Source organism: Triturus cristatus, chromosome 5_2 (assembly GCF_964204655.1).
Source record: "Triturus cristatus chromosome 5_2, aTriCri1.1, whole genome shotgun sequence".
Classification (NCBI taxonomy): Eukaryota; Metazoa; Chordata; class Amphibia; order Caudata; family Salamandridae; genus Triturus; species Triturus cristatus.
In genome coordinates this window covers 575415756-575431337 of record NC_140588.1, presented here as the reverse complement: position 1 = coordinate 575431337, position 15582 = coordinate 575415756, and the positions used below count along the sequence as shown (strand labels likewise).

General features: G+C 53.4%; 12 non-coding genes across 12 annotated transcripts; 11 read left to right on the top strand and 1 right to left on the bottom strand.

The window, feature by feature from the left end:
* Positions 1-95: 95 nt before the first annotated feature.
* TRNAE-UUC (transfer RNA glutamic acid (anticodon UUC)) lies at positions 96-167 on the top strand. The gene has a single exon. It is a non-coding gene; the product is annotated as a tRNA-Glu (tRNA).
* A 2148-nt stretch (positions 168-2315) lies between these two features.
* On the top strand, positions 2316-2387 carry TRNAE-UUC (transfer RNA glutamic acid (anticodon UUC)). Its single transcript has one exon. It is a non-coding gene; the product is annotated as a tRNA-Glu (tRNA).
* A 2154-nt stretch (positions 2388-4541) lies between these two features.
* TRNAE-UUC (transfer RNA glutamic acid (anticodon UUC)) lies at positions 4542-4613 on the top strand. The gene has a single exon. It is a non-coding gene; the product is annotated as a tRNA-Glu (tRNA).
* A 624-nt stretch (positions 4614-5237) lies between these two features.
* TRNAE-CUC (transfer RNA glutamic acid (anticodon CUC)) lies at positions 5238-5309 on the top strand. Its single transcript has one exon. It is a non-coding gene; the product is annotated as a tRNA-Glu (tRNA).
* Positions 5310-6761: 1452 nt separating this feature from the next.
* Positions 6762-6833, top strand: TRNAE-UUC (transfer RNA glutamic acid (anticodon UUC)). The gene has a single exon. It is a non-coding gene; the product is annotated as a tRNA-Glu (tRNA).
* Positions 6834-7457: 624 nt separating this feature from the next.
* Positions 7458-7529, top strand: TRNAE-CUC (transfer RNA glutamic acid (anticodon CUC)). Its single transcript has one exon. It is a non-coding gene; the product is annotated as a tRNA-Glu (tRNA).
* A 1452-nt stretch (positions 7530-8981) lies between these two features.
* On the top strand, positions 8982-9053 carry TRNAE-UUC (transfer RNA glutamic acid (anticodon UUC)). Its single transcript has one exon. It is a non-coding gene; the product is annotated as a tRNA-Glu (tRNA).
* A 630-nt stretch (positions 9054-9683) lies between these two features.
* Positions 9684-9755, top strand: TRNAE-CUC (transfer RNA glutamic acid (anticodon CUC)). The gene has a single exon. It is a non-coding gene; the product is annotated as a tRNA-Glu (tRNA).
* A 1446-nt stretch (positions 9756-11201) lies between these two features.
* TRNAE-UUC (transfer RNA glutamic acid (anticodon UUC)) lies at positions 11202-11273 on the top strand. Its single transcript has one exon. It is a non-coding gene; the product is annotated as a tRNA-Glu (tRNA).
* A 630-nt stretch (positions 11274-11903) lies between these two features.
* On the top strand, positions 11904-11975 carry TRNAE-CUC (transfer RNA glutamic acid (anticodon CUC)). Its single transcript has one exon. It is a non-coding gene; the product is annotated as a tRNA-Glu (tRNA).
* Positions 11976-13101: 1126 nt separating this feature from the next.
* TRNAL-UAA (transfer RNA leucine (anticodon UAA)) lies at positions 13102-13184 on the bottom strand. Its single transcript has one exon. It is a non-coding gene; the product is annotated as a tRNA-Leu (tRNA).
* Positions 13185-14123: 939 nt separating this feature from the next.
* TRNAE-CUC (transfer RNA glutamic acid (anticodon CUC)) lies at positions 14124-14195 on the top strand. The gene has a single exon. It is a non-coding gene; the product is annotated as a tRNA-Glu (tRNA).
* Positions 14196-15582: the final 1387 nt, after the last annotated feature.

Here is a 15582-nt window from a genome sequence, read left to right as displayed (position 1 = left end):
CTTTTCCCCACTCGTACTTTATGGGCAATCTATACAGTGGAGTTAGCTTAGTCACAATAAGGAAGTGAGCAAGGCAGGCTCACAAGAGCATCTCCTCCCTGGTGGTCTAGTGGCTAGGATTCGGCGCTTTCACCGCCGCGGCCCGGGTTCGATTCCCGGTCAGGGAAGATCCCTCGTAGACGTGCGTAATTTGTCCACGCAGCTCAGCTTTTTTTAATCGAAGGTCCTTAAAAAGGCACCCCGACCTATAGACGAAAGCAGAGGAAAGGGGCTGGGTCCCCTGTGTCCCAGGTTGCTTTGCTCCCATTGCCCTCAGCCACCTTCATGCGCACGCAGTCCCCCACCCAGTCAGGTGCTCTATGTGGGCGTAAAGTGCAGTACCAGCTCATCAGAAAGGTAAATTGCTGGAAAACCCGGCTGCGATGTATACATCTACTTTGGAGCACTCTTCTCCCTTGCACTCTTGAATCGGTCATTCGCAATGTATTCTTCCAGCAAGCTGAATAACGAGGTAGGTGTGAGAAGGTGTACCAGCTGTCTTTGAGCTATCAGCGGCCACTAGGTGTCCCTCTTGTGATTTCCCGGGGATCCCGATTGTACAGGAATTCGTCGGTTCAGTAGCACGGGGGAGGGGATGGCCTGTGCTTGGAAGTGACAAACAGTCTGGTGGAATCATGAGTGTTTTTTCAAGTTCTGATTCATATTCGCTGTAGAATAAAATATGCTTTCAGCCCCCATGAGCTTTGTCACTAGGAGAGCAGTGTAGGAACTTTTGCTGTATGGCTGTGGGTTCCCTGGTGGTCTAGTGGTTAGGGTTCGGCGCTCTCACCGCCGCGGCCTGGGTTCGATTCCCGGTCAGGGAACAGTCCTTCTTCTGCCCTTGAATGCTTTTCCTTCCCGCAGGTCAGGGCTTCTCAAAATGAATTTGCTTTTCTGACAAACAGTTTGCCTAGCATCCCGCAATCTGGCTCCTAATTTGATTTTCGCAAGGTTTCCTTTGAGTTGCTTTCCTCGGCGGGAGGACAATCTCTTGTGCAAGGCTCTTGTGGAAGTGAGATTCTGTATTCCGAGGTGCGCTTCTTTTCGTAGGCTTCTGACCACATGGTGTGCGGCAGGAAGTCATCTTTGACAGGGCCGCAGGCTTTGTCTCCAAATGGCATCCCGGACCCACTGCAACCCACCTTTTTGCTGAAACGGAAGTCTGGTTCAGGGTAAGAAAAAGCTGAGCTGCACGTACCGAAAGCAGCAGAGCCCAGCGGCGGAGAGGGTGTGGCCAGGGCTGTCTGATTTGCATAGTGACCAGTGGCATCTTGGGAATGTACAGGCTTTGGAGCCTAACGGGTGCTGCAGGGGTCTGCCTGGCCGGAGAAATGCCTGTCTGGCGCTCCCCTCAGGACACACGTGTCTTCTGTTCGAGCATGGAGGGTGAGGGACATGGGTCACCCTCATATACAGGGGTGTGGGCATGGGCAGGATGGGGCGTGGGGGACCCGTCAGGGCATTGCCCGTTTGGAAGCCCGTTCGGAAGGCAAGAGGAGGCGGAGGCGGAGGCGGGAATCTCTGCTCAATTTTTTCCCGAGGCCTGGGGACAAGCCTTTGCACATTTGATCCAGCCGGGCCTGCATCAGCAGATCCTGCTCCGATGGCAAGGGAGAGCCTGCAGGTGTAAATCAAAGAAAGGGGAGAAATCCGCAAGAGGCGGGTTAACAAATTCCAGTGGCAGGCCCATGTTCCCCAGGAAGCAAGTACTTCCTCCTGCTCCCTTCAGTGGGAAAAGACATAGGAGGTGTATTTCTCTAAGCAGGGGCTCTGCGTAGGTGGCACTGCATTGCTTTGGGAAGCATCCATGCTAAGTGCAGAGTAGCAGCAGACCCCACAGCTGAGACGTGAATTGGGACTGTTAAGGAAGGGCACTGGGAGGGTGAGGAGGGCAGAGGAAAATGCTTTAAAAAAGCATCTGCAAGTTCCTACACACCCGCTGAAAACCCATACCAGGGATGAGGCTCGAACCCATGCGGACAACTGTCCATTGGATCTTAAGTCCAACGCCTTAACAACTCGGCCACCCTGGTGAGACCCTAGGCCCTGCCTTACTCAGCTCCCTTTTCATGCTGGCTGCTCCAGCGCAGGCTGTCCAGCAAGAGGTGATTGCAGAGTAAAAAGGCTTTTGCAGGAGGATAAAGGTAATTGCTTATGACAAACACACTGTGTGACACCTAACTTTTCCCCACTCGTACTTTATGGGCAATCTATACAGTGGAGTTAGCTTAGTCACAATAAGGAAGTGAGCAAGGCAGGCTCACAAGAGCATCTCCTCCCTGGTGGTCTAGTGGCTAGGATTCGGCGCTTTCACCGCCGCGGCCCGGGTTCGATTCCCGGTCAGGGAAGATCCCTCTAAGACGTAGACGTGCATAATTTGTCCACGCAGCTCAGCTTTTTTTAATCGAAGGTCCTTAAAAAGGCACCCCGACCTATAGACGAAAGCAGAGGAAAGGGGCTGGGTCCCCTGTGTCCCAGGTTGCTTTGCTCCCATTGCCCTCAGCCACCTTCATGCGCACGCAGTCCCCCACCCAGTCAGGTGCTCTATGTGGGCGTAAAGTGCAGTACCAGCTCATCAGAAAGGTAAATTGCTGGAAAACCCGGCTGCGATGTATACATCTACTTTGGAGCACTCTTCTCCCTTGCACTCTTGAAACGGTCATTCGCAATGTATTCTTCCAGCAAGCTGAATAACGAGGTAGGTGTGAGAAGGTGTACCAGCTGTCTTTGAGCTATCAGCGGCCACTAGGTGTCCCTCTTGTGATTTCCCGGGGATCCCGATTGTACAGGAATTCGTCGGTTCAGTAGAACGGGGGAGGGGATGGCCTGTGCTTGGAAGTGACAAACAGTCTGGTGGAATCATGAGTGTTTTTTCAAGTTCTGATTCATATTCGCTGTAGAATAAAATATGCTTTCAGCCCCCATGAGCTTTGTCACTAGGAGAGCAGTGTAGGAACTTTTGCTGTATGGCTGTGGGTTCCCTGGTGGTCTAGTGGTTAGGATTTGGCGCTCTCACCGCCGCGGCCCGGGTTCGATTCCCGGTCAGCGAACAGTCCTTCTTCTGCCCTTGAATGCTTTTCCTTCCCGCAGGTCAGGGCTTCTCAAAATGAATTTGCTTTTCTGACAAACAGTTTGCCTAGCATCCCGCAATCTGGCTCCTAATTTGATTTTCGTAAGGTTCCCTTTGAGTTGCTTTCCTCGGCGGGAGGAAAATCTCTTGTGCAAGGCTCTTGAGGAAGTGAGATTCTGTATTCCGAGGTGCGCTTCTTTTCGTAGGCTTCTGACCACATGGTGTGCGGCAGGAAGTCATCTTTGACAGGGCCGCAGGCTTTGTCTCCAAATGGCATCCCGGACCCACTGCAACCCACCTTTTTGCTGAAACAGAAGTCTGGTTCAGGGTAAGAAAAAGCTGAGCTGCACGTACCGAAAGCAGCAGAGCCCAGCGGCGGAGAGGGTGTGGCCAGGGCTGTCTGATTTGCATAGTGACCAGTGGCATCTTGGGAATGTACAGGCTTTGGAGCCTAACGGGTGCTGCAGGGGTCTGCCTGGCCGGAGAAATGCCTGTCTGGCGCTCCCCTCAGGACACACGTGTCTTCCGTTCGAGCATGGAGGGTGAGGGACATGGGTCACCCTCATATACAGGGGTGTGGGCATGGGCAGGATGGGGCGTGGGGGACCCGTCAGGGCATTGCCCGTTTGGAAGCCCGTTCGGAAGGCAAGAGGAGGCGGAGGCGGAGGCGGGAATCTCTGCTCAATTTTTTCCCGAGGCCTGGGGACAAGCCTTTGCACATTTGATCCAGCCGGGCCTGCATCAGCAGATCCTGCTCCGATGGCAAGGGAGAGCCTGCAGGTGTAAATCAAAGAAAGGGGAGAAATCCGCAAGAGGCGGGTTAACAAATTCCAGTGGCAGGCCCATGTTCCCCAGGAAGCAAGTACTTCCTCCTGCTCCCTTCAGTGGGAAAAGACATAGGAGGTGTATTTCTCTAAGCAGGGGCTCTGCGTAGGTGGCACTGCATTGCTTTGGGAAGCATCCATGCTAAGTGCAGAGTAGCAGCAGACCCCACAGCTGAGACGTGAATTGGGACTGTTAAGGAAGGGCACTGGGAGGGTGAGGAGGGCAGAGGAAAATGCTTTAAAAAAGCATCTGCAAGTTCCTACACACCCGCTGAAAACCCATACCAGGGATGCGGCTCGAACCCATGCAGACGACTGTCCATTGGATCTTAAGTCCAACGCCTTAACCACTCGGCCACCCTGGTGAGACCCTAGGCCCTGCCTTACTCAGCTCCCTTTTCATGCTGGCTGCTCCAGCGCAGGCTGTCCAGCAAGAGGTGATTGCAGAGTAAAAAGGCTTTTGCAGGAGGATAAAGGTAATTGCTTATGACAAACACACTGTGTGACACCTAACTTTTCCCCACTCGTACTTTATGGGCAATCTATACAGTGGAGTTAGCTTAGTCACAATAAGGAAGTGAGCAAGGCAGGCTCACAAGAGCATCTCCTCCCTGGTGGTCTAGTGGCTAGGATTCGGCGCTTTCACCGCCGCGGCCCGGGTTCGATTCCCGGTCAGGGAAGATCCCTCGTAGACGTGCGTAAGATGTCCACGCAGCTCAGCTTTTTTTAATCGAAGGTCCTTAAAAAGGCACCCCGACCTATAGACGAAAGCAGAGGAAAGGGGCTGGGTCCCCTGTGTCCCAGGTTGCTTTGCTCCCATTGCCCTCAGCCACCTTCATGCGCACGCAGTCCCCCACCCAGTCAGGTGCTCTATGTGGGCGTAAAGTGCAGTACCAGCTCATCAGAAAGGTAAATTGCTGGAAAACCCGGCTGCGATGTATACATCTACTTTGGAGCACTCTTCTCCCTTGCACTCTTGAATCGGTCATTCGCAATGTATTCTTCCAGCAAGCTGAATAACGAGGTAGGTGTGAGAAGGTGTACCAGCTGTCTTTGAGCTATCAGCGGCCACTAGGTGTCCCTCTTGTGATTTCCCGGGGATCCCGATTGTACAGGAATTCGTCGGTTCAGTAGCACGGGGGAGGGGATGGCCTGTGCTTGGAAGTGACAAACAGTCTGGTGGAATCATGAGTGTTTTTTCAAGTTCTGATTCATATTCGCTGTAGAATAAAATATGCTTTCAGCCCCCATGAGCTTTGTCACTAGGAGAGCAGTGTAGGAACTTTTGCTGTATGGCTGTGGGTTCCCTGGTGGTCTAGTGGTTAGGATTCGGCGCTCTCACCGCTGTGGCCCGGGTTCGATTCCCGGTCAGGGAACAGTCCTTCTTCTGCCCTTGAATGCTTTTCCTTCCCGCAGGTCAGGGCTTCTCAAAATGAATTTGCTTTTCTGACAAACAGTTTGCCTAGCATCCCGCAATCTGGCTCCTAATTTGATTTTTGCAAGGTTCCCTTTGAGTTGCTTTCCTCGGCGGGAGGAAAATCTCTTGTGCAAGGCTCTTGAGGAAGTGAGATTCTGTATTCCGAGGTGCGCTTCTTTTCGTAGGCTTCTGACCACATGGTGTGCGGCAGGAAGTCATCTTTGACAGGGCCGCAGGCTTTGTCTCCAAATGGCATCCCGGACCCACTGCAACCCACCTTTTTGCTGAAACGGAAGTCTGGTTCAGGGTAAGAAAAAGCTGAGCTGCACGTACCGAAAGCAGCAGAGCCCAGCGGCGGAGAGGGTGTGGCCAGGGCTGTCTGATTTGCATAGTGACCAGTGGCATCTTGGGAATGTACAGGCTTTGGAGCCTAACGGGTGCTGCAGGGGTCTGCCTGGCCGGAGAAATGCCTGTCTGGCGCTCCCCTCAGGACACACGTGTCTTCCGTTCGAGCATGGAGGGTGAGGGACATGGGTCACCCTCATATACAGGGGTGTGGGCATGGGCAGGATGGGGCGTGGGGGGCCCGTCAGGGCATTGCCCGTTTGGAAGCCCGTTCGGAAGGCAAGAGGAGGCGGAGGCGGAGGCGGGAATCTCTGCTCAATTTTTTCCCGAGGCCTGGGGACAAGCCTTTGCACATTTGATCCAGCCGGGCCTGCATCAGCAGATCCTGCTCCGATGGCAAGGGAGAGCCTGCAGGTGTAAATCAAAGAAAGGGGAGAAATCCGCAAGAGGCGGGTTAACAAATTCCAGTGGCAGGCCCATGTTCCCCAGGAAGCAAGTACTTCCTCCTGCTCCCTTCAGTGGGAAAAGACATAGGAGGTGTATTTCTCTAAGCAGGGGCTCTGCGTAGGTGGCACTGCATTGCTTTGGGAAGCATCCATGCTAAGTGCAGAGTAGCAGCAGACCCCACAGCTGAGACGTGAATTGGGACTGTTAAGGAAGGGCACTGGGAGGGTGAGGAGGGCAGAGGAAAATGCTTTAAAAAAGCATCTGCAAGTTCCTACACACCCGCTGAAAACCCATACCAGGGATGGGGCTCGAACCCATGCAGACAACTGTCCATTGGATCTTAAGTCCAACGCCTTAACCACTCGGCCACCCTGGTGAGACACTAGGCCCTGCCTTACTCAGCTCCCTTTTCATGCTGGCTGCTCCAGCGCAGGCTGTCCAGCAAGAGGTGATTGCAGAGTAAAAAGGCTTTTGCAGGAGGATAAAGGTAATTGCTTATGACAAACACACTGTGTGACACCTAACTTTTCCCCACTCGTACTTTATGGGCAATCTATACAGTGGAGTTAGCTTAGTCACAATAAGGAAGTGAGCAAGGCAGGCTCACAAGAGCATCTCCTCCCTGGTGGTCTAGTGGCTAGGATTCGGCGCTTTCACCGCCGCGGCCCGGGTTCGATTCCCGGTCAGGGAAGATCCCTCGTAGACGTGCGTAATTTGTCCACGCAGCTCAGCTTTTTTTAATCGAAGGTCCTTAAAAAGGCACCCCGACCTATAGACGAAAGCAGAGGAAAGGGGCTGGGTCCCCTGTGTCCCAGGTTGCTTTGCTCCCATTGCCCTCAGCCACCTTCATGCGCACGCAGTCCCCCACCCAGTCAGGTGCTCTATGTGGGCGTAAAGTGCAGTACCAGCTCATCAGAAAGGTAAATTGCTGGAAAACCCGGCTGCGATGTATACATCTACTTTGGAGCACTCTTCTCCCTTGCACTCTTGAATCGGTCATTCGCAATGTATTCTTCCAGCAAGCTGAATAACGAGGTAGGTGTGAGAAGGTGTACCAGCTGTCTTTGAGCTATCAGCGGCCACTAGGTGTCCCTCTTGTGATTTCCCGGGGATCCCGATTGTACAGGAATTCGTTGGTTCAGTAGCACGGGGGAGGGGATGGCCTGTGCTTGGAAGTGACAAACAGTCTGGTGGAATCATGAGTGTTTTTTCAAGTTCTGATTCATATTCGCTGTAGAATAAAATATGCTTTCAGCCCCCATGAGCTTTGTCACTAGGAGAGCAGTGTAGGAACTTTTGCTGTATGGCTGTGGGTTCCCTGGTGGTCTAGTGGTTAGGATTCGGCGCTCTCACCGCCGCGGCCCGGGTTCGATTCCCGGTCAGGGAACAGTCCTTCTTCTGCCCTTGAATGCTTTTCCTTCCCGCAGGTCAGGGCTTCTCAAAATGAATTTGCTTTTCTGACAAACAGTTTGCCTAGCATCCCGCAATCTGGCTCCTAATTTGATTTTCGCAAGGTTTCCTTTGAGTTGCTTTCCTCGGCGGGAGGACAATCTCTTGTGCAAGGCTCTTGAGGAAGTGAGATTCTGTATTCCGAGGTGCGCTTCTTTTCGTAGGCTTCTGACCACATGGTGTGCGGCAGGAAGTCATCTTTGACAGGGCCGCAGGCTTTGTCTCCAAATGGCATCCCGGACCCACTGCAACCCACCTTTTTGCTGAAACGGAAGTCTGGTTCAGGGTAAGAAAAAGCTGAGCTGCACGTACCGAAAGCAGCAGAGCCCAGCGGCGGAGAGGGTGTGGCCAGGGCTGTCTGATTTGCATAGTGACCAGTGGCATCTTGGGAATGTACAGGCTTTGGAGCCTAACGGGTGCTGCAGGGGTCTGCCTGGCCGGAGAAATGCCTGTCTGGCGCTCCCCTCAGGACACACGTGTCTTCTGTTCGAGCATGGAGGGTGAGGGACATGGGTCACCCTCATATACAGGGGTGTGGGCATGGGCAGGATGGGGCGTGGGGGACCCGTCAGGGCATTGCCCGTTTGGAAGCCCGTTCGGAAGGCAAGAGGAGGCGGAGGCGGAGGCGGGAATCTCTGCTCAATTTTTTCCCGAGGCCTGGGGACAAGCCTTTGCACATTTGATCCAGCCGGGCCTGCATCAGCAGATCCTGCTCCGATGGCAAGGGAGAGCCTGCAGGTGTAAATCAAAGAAAGGGGAGAAATCCGCAAGAGGCGGGTTAACAAATTCCAGTGGCAGGCCCATGTTCCCCAGGAAGCAAGTACTTCCTCCTGCTCCCTTCAGTGGGAAAAGACATAGGAGGTGTATTTCTCTAAGCAGGGGCTCTGCGTAGGTGGCACTGCATTGCTTTGGGAAGCATCCATGCTAAGTGCAGAGTAGCAGCAGACCCCACAGCTGAGACGTGAATTGGGACTGTTAAGGAAGGGCACTGGGAGGGTGAGGAGGGCAGAGGAAAATGCTTTAAAAAAGCATCTGCAAGTTCCTACACACCCGCTGAAAACCCATACCAGGGATGAGGCTCGAACCCATGCGGACAACTGTCCATTGGATCTTAAGTCCAACGCCTTAACAACTCGGCCACCCTGGTGAGACCCTAGGCCCTGCCTTACTCAGCTCCCTTTTCATGCTGGCTGCTCCAGCGCAGGCTGTCCAGCAAGAGGTGATTGCAGAGTAAAAAGGCTTTTGCAGGAGGATAAAGGTAATTGCTTATGACAAACACACTGTGTGACACCTAACTTTTCCCCACTCGTACTTTATGGGCAATCTATACAGTGGAGTTAGCTTAGTCACAATAAGGAAGTGAGCAAGGCAGGCTCACAAGAGCATCTCCTCCCTGGTGGTCTAGTGGCTAGGATTCGGCGCTTTCACCGCCGCGGCCCGGGTTCGATTCCCGGTCAGGGAAGATCCCTCTAAGACGTAGACGTGCATAATTTGTCCACGCAGCTCAGCTTTTTTTAATCGAAGGTCCTTAAAAAGGCACCCCGACCTATAGACGAAAGCAGAGGAAAGGGGCTGGGTCCCCTGTGTCCCAGGTTGCTTTGCTCCCATTGCCCTCAGCCACCTTCATGCGCACGCAGTCCCCCACCCAGTCAGGTGCTCTATGTGGGCGTAAAGTTCAGTACCAGCTCATCAGAAAGGTAAATTGCTGGAAAACCCGGCTGCGATGTATACATCTACTTTGGAGCACTCTTCTCCCTTGCACTCTTGAATCGGTCATTCGCAATATATTCTTCCAGCAAGCTGAATAACGAGGTAGGTGTGAGAAGGTGTACCAGCTGTCTTTGAGCTATCAGCGGCCACTAGGTGTCCCTCTTGTGATTTCCCGGGGATCCCGATTGTACAGGAATTCGTCGGTTCAGTAGCACGGGGGAGGGGATGGCCTGTGCTTGGAAGTGACAAACAGTCTGGTGGAATCATGAGTGTTTTTTCAAGTTCTGATTCATATTCGCTGTAGAATAAAATATGCTTTCAGCCCCCATGAGCTTTGTCACTAAGAGAGCAGTGTAGGAACTTTTGCTGTATGGCTGTGGGTTCCCTGGTGGTCTAGTGGTTAGGATTCGGCGCTCTCACCGCCGCGGCCCGGGTTCGATTCCCGGTCAGGGAACAGTCCTTCTTCTGCCCTTGAATGCTTTTCCTTCCCGCAGGTCAGGGCTTCTCAAAATGAATTTGCTTTTCTGACAAACAGTTTGCCTAGCATCCCGCAATCTGGCTCCTAATTTGATTTTCGCAAGGTTCCCTTTGAGTTGCTTTCCTCGGCGGGAGGACAATCTCTTGTGCAAGGCTCTTGAGGAAGTGAGATTCTGTATTCCGAGGTGCGCTTCTTTTCGTAGGCTTCTGACCACATGGTGTGCGGCAGGAAGTCATCTTTGACAGGGCCGCAGGCTTTGTCTCCAAATGGCATCCCGGACCCACTGCAACCCACCTTTTTGCTGAAACGGAAGTCTGGTTCAGGGTAAGAAAAAGCTGAGCTGCACGTACCGAAAGCAGCAGAGCCCAGCGGCGGAGAGGGTGTGGCCAGGGCTGTCTGATTTGCATAGTGACCAGTGGCATCTTGGGAATGTACAGGCTTTGGAGCCTAACGGGTGCTGCAGGGGTCTGCCTGGCCGGAGAAATGCCTGTCTGGCGCTCCCCTCAGGACACACGTGTCTTCCGTTCGAGCATGGAGGGTGAGGGACATGGGTCACCCTCATATACAGGGGCGTGGGCATGGGCAGGGTGGGGCGTGGGGTACCCGTCAGGGCATTGCCCGTTTGGAAGCCCGTTCGGAAGGCAAGAGGAGGCGGAGGCGGGAATCTCTGCTCAATTTTTTCCCGAGGCCTGGGGACAAGCCTTTGCACATTTGATCCAGCCGGGCCTGGATCAGCAGATCCTGCTCCGATGGCAAGGGAGAGCCTGCAGGTGTAAATCAAAGAAAGGGGAGAAATCCGCAAGAGGCGGGTTAACAAATTCCAGTGGCAGGTCCATGTTCCCCAGGAAGCAAGTACTTCCTCCTGCTCCCTTCAGTGGGAAAAGACATAGGAGGTGTATTTCTCTAAGCAGGGGCTCTGCGTAGGTGGCACTGCATTGCTTTGGGAAGCATCCATGCTAAGTGCAGAGTAGCAGCAGACCCCACAGCTGAGACGTGAATTGGGACTGTTAAGGAAGGGCACTGGGAGGGTGAGGAGGGCAGAGGAAAATGCTTTAAAAAAGCATCTGCAAGTTCCTACACACCCGCTGAAAACCCATACCAGGGATGGGGCTCGAACCCATGCAGACAACTGTCCATTGGATCTTAAGTCCAACGCCTTAACCACTCGGCCACCCTGGTGAGACCCTAGGCCCTGCCTTACTCAGCTCCCTTTTCATGCTGGCTGCTCCAGCGCAGGCTGTCCAGCAAGAGGTGATTGCAGAGTAAAAAGGCTTTTGCAGGAGGATAAAGGTAATTGCTTATGACAAACACACTGTGTGACACCTAACTTTTCCCCACTCGTACTTTATGGGCAATCTATACAGTGGAGTTAGCTTAGTCACAATAAGGAAGTGAGCAAGGCAGGCTCACAAGAGCATCTCCTCCCTGGTGGTCTAGTGGCTAGGATTCGGCGCTTTCACCGCCGCGGCCCGGGTTCGATTCCCGGTCAGGGAAGATCCCTCTAAGACGTAGACGTGCGTAATTTGTCCACGCAGCTCAGCTTTTTTTAATCGAAGGTCCTTAAAAAGGCACCCCGACCTATAGACGAAAGCAGAGGAAAGGGGCTGGGTCCCCTGTGTCCCAGGTTGCTTTGCTCCCATTGCCCTCAGCCACCTTCATGCGCACGCAGTCCCCCACCCAGTCAGGTGCTCTATGTGGGCGTAAAGTGCAGTACCAGCTCATCAGAAAGGTAAATTGCTGGAAAACCCGGCTGCGATGTATACATCTACTTTGGAGCACTCTTCTCCCTTGCACTCTTGAATCGGTCATTCGCAATGTATTCTTCCAGCAAGCTGAATAACGAGGTAGGTGTGAGAAGGTGTACCAGCTGTCTTTGAGCTATCAGCGGCCACTAGGTGTCCCTCTTGTGATTTCCCGGGGATCCCGATTGTACAGGAATTCGTCGGTTCAGTAGCACGGGGGAGGGGATGGCCTGTGCTTGGAAGTGACAAACAGTCTGGTGGAATCATGAGTGTTTTTTCAAGTTCTGATTCATATTCGCTGTAGAATAAAATATGCTTTCAGCCCCCATGAGCTTTGTCACTAGGAGAGCAGTGTAGGAACTTTTGCTGTATGGCTGTGGGTTCCCTGGTGGTCTAGTGGTTAGGATTCGGCGCTCTCACCGCCGCGGCCCGGGTTCGATTCCCGGTCAGGGAACAGTCCTTCTTCTGCCCTTGAATGCTTTTCCTTCCCGCAGGTCAGGGCTTCTCAAAATGAATTTGCTTTTCTGACAAACAGTTTGCCTAGCATCCCGCAATCTGGCTCCTAATTTGATTTTCGCAAGGTTCCCTTTGAGTTGCTTTCCTCGGCGGGAGGACAATCTCTTGTGCAAGGCTCTTGAGGAAGTGAGATTCTGTATTCCGAGGTGCGCTTCTTTTCGTAGGCTTCTGACCACATGGTGTGCGGCAGGAAGTCATCTTTGACAGGGCCGCAGGCTTTGTCTCCAAATGGCATCCCGGACCCACTGCAACCCACCTTTTTGCTGAAACGGAAGTCTGGTTCAGGGTAAGAAAAAGCTGAGCTGAACGTACCGAAAGCAGCAGAGCCCAGCGGCGGAGAGGGTGTGGCCAGGGCTGTCTGATTTGCATAGTGACCAGTGGCATCTTGGGAATGTACAAGCTTTGGAGCCTAACGGGTGCTGCAGGGGTCTGCCTGGCCGGAGAAATGCCTGTCTGGCGCTCCCCTCAGGACACACGTGTCTTCCGTTCGAGCATGGAGGGTGAGGGACATGGGTCACCCTCATATACAGGGGTGTGGGCATGGGCAGGGTGGGGCGTGGGGTACCCGTCAGGGCATTGCCCGTTTGGAAGCCCGTTCGGAAGGCAAGAGGAGGCGGAGGCGGAGGCGGGAATCTCTGCTCAATTTTTTCCCGAGGCCTGGGGACAAGCCTTTGCACATTTGATCCAGCCGGGCCTGCATCAGCAGATCCTGCTCCGATGGCAAGGGAGAGCCTGCAGGTGTAAATCAAAGAAAGGGGAGAAATCCGCAAGAGGCGGGTTAACAAATTCCAGTGGCAGGCCCATGTTCCCCAGGAAGCAAGTACTTCCTCCTGCTCCCTTCAGTGGGAAAAGACATAGGAGGTGTATTTCTCTAAGCAGGGGCTCTGCGTAGGTGGCACTGCATTGCTTTGGGAAGCATCCATGCTAAGTGCAGAGTAGCAGCAGACCCCACAGCTGAGACGTGAATTGGGACTGTTAAGGAAGGGCACTGGGAGGGTGAGGAGGGCAGAGGAAAATGCTTTAAAAAAGCATCTGCAAGTTCCTACACACCCGCTGAAAACCCATACCAGGGATGGGGCTCGAACCCATGCGGACAACTGTCCATTGGATCTTAAGTCCAACGCCTTAACCACTCGGCCACCCTGGTGAGACCCTAGGCCCTGCCTTACTCAGCTCCCTTTTCATGCTGGCTGCTCCAGCGCAGGCTGTCCAGCAAGAGGTGATTGCAGAGTAAAAAGGCTTTTGCAGGAGGATAAAGGTAATTGCTTATGACAAACACACTGTGTGACACCTAACTTTTCCCCACTCGTACTTTATGGGCAATCTATACAGTGGAGTTAGCTTAGTCACAATAAGGAAGTGAGCAAGGCAGGCTCACAAGAGCATCTCCTCCCTGGTGGTCTAGTGGCTAGGATTCGGCACTTTCACCGCCGCGGCCCGGGTTCGATTCCCGGTCAGGGAAGATCCCTCGTAGACGTGCGTAATTTGTCCACGCAGCTCAGCTTTTTTTAATCGAAGGTCCTTAAAAAGGCACCCCGACCTATAGACGAAAGCAGAGGAAAGGGGCTGGGTCCCCTGTGTCCCAGGTTGCTTTGCTCCCATTGCCCTCAGCCACCTTCATGCGCACGCAGTCCCCCACCCAGTCAGGTGCTCTATGTGGGCGTAAAGTGCAGTACCAGCTCATCAGAAAGGTAAATTGCTGGAAAACCCGGCTGCGATGTATACATCTACTTTGGAGCACTCTTCTCCCTTGCACTCTTGAATCGGTCATTCGCAATGTATTCTTCCAGCAAGCTGAATAACGAGGTAGGTGTGAGAAGGTGTACCAGCTGTCTTTGAGCTATCAGCGGCCACTAGGTGTCCCTCTTGTGATTTCCCGGGGATCCCGATTGTACAGGAATTCGTCGGTTCAGTAGCACGGGGGAGGGGAAGGCCTGTGCTTGGAAGTGACAAACAGTCTGGTGGAATCATGAGTGTTTTTTCAAGTTCTGATTCATATTCGCTGTAGAATAAAATATGCTTTCAGCCCCCATGAGCTTTGTCACTAGGAGAGCAGTGTAGGAACTTTTGCTGTATGGCTGTGGGTTCCCTGGTGGTCTAGTGGTTAGGATTCGGCGCTCTCACCGCCGCGGCCCGGGTTCGATTCCCGGTCAGGGAACAGTCCTTCTTCTGCCCTTGAATGCTTTTCCTTCCCGCAGGTCAGGGCTTCTCAAAATGAATTTGCTTTTCTGACAAACAGTTTGCCTAGCATCCCGCAATCTGGCTCCTAATTTGATTTTCGCAAGGTTCCCTTTGAGTTGCTTTCCTCGGCGGGAGGACAATCTCTTGTGCAAGGCTCTTGAGGAAGTGAGATTCTGTATTCCGAGGTGCGCTTCTTTTCGTAGGCTTCTGACCACATGGTGTGCGGCAGGAAGTCATCTTTGACAGGGCCGCAGGCTTTGTCTCCAAATGGCATCCCGGACCCACTGCAACCCACCTTTTTGCTGAAACGGAAGTCTGGTTCAGGGTAAGAAAAAGCTGAGCTGCACGTACCGAAAGCAGCAGAGCCCAGCGGCGGAGAGGGTGTGGCCAGGGCTGTCTGATTTGCATAGTGACCAGTGGCATCTTGGGAATGTACAGGCTTTGGAGCCTAACGGGTGCTGCAGGGGTCTGCCTGGCCGGAGAAATGCCTGTCTGGCGCTCCCCTCAGGACACACGTGTCTTCCGTTCGAGCATGGAGGGTGAGGGACATGGGTCACCCTCATATACAGGGGCGTGGGCATGGGCAGGGTGGGGCGTGGGGTACCCGTCAGGGCATTGCCCGTTTGGAAGCCCGTTCGGAAGGCAAGAGGAGGCGGAGGCGGGAATCTCTGCTCAATTTTTTCCCGAGGCCTGGGGACAAGCCTTTGCACATTTGATCCAGCCGGGCCTGGATCAGCAGATCCTGCTCCGATGGCAAGGGAGAGCCTGCAGGTGTAAATCAAAGAAAGGGGAGAAATCCGCAAGAGGCGGGTTAACAAATTCCAGTGGCAGGTCCATGTTCCCCAGGAAGCAAGTACTTCCTCCTGCTCCCTTCAGTGGGAAAAGACATAGGAGGTGTATTTCTCTAAGCAGGGGCTCTGCGTAGGTGGCACTGCATTGCTTTGGGAAGCATCCATGCTAAGTGCAGAGTAGCAGCAGACCCCACAGCTGAGACGTGAATTGGGACTGTTAAGGAAGGGCACTGGGAGGGTGAGGAGGGCAGAGGAAAATGCTTTAAAAAAGCATCTGCAAGTTCCTACACACCCGCTGAAAACCCATACCAGGGATGGGGCTCGAACCCATGCAGACAACTGTCCATTGGATCTTAAGTCCAACGCCTTAACCACTCGGCCACCCTGGTGAGACCCTAGGCCCTGCCTTACTCAGCTCCCTTTTCATGCTGGCTGCTCCAGCGCAGGCTGTCCAGCAAGAGGTGATTGCAGAGTAAAAAGGCTTTTGCAGGAGGATAAAGGTAATTGCTTATGACAAACACACTGTGTGACACCTAACTTTTCCCCACTCGTACTTTATGGGCAATCTATACA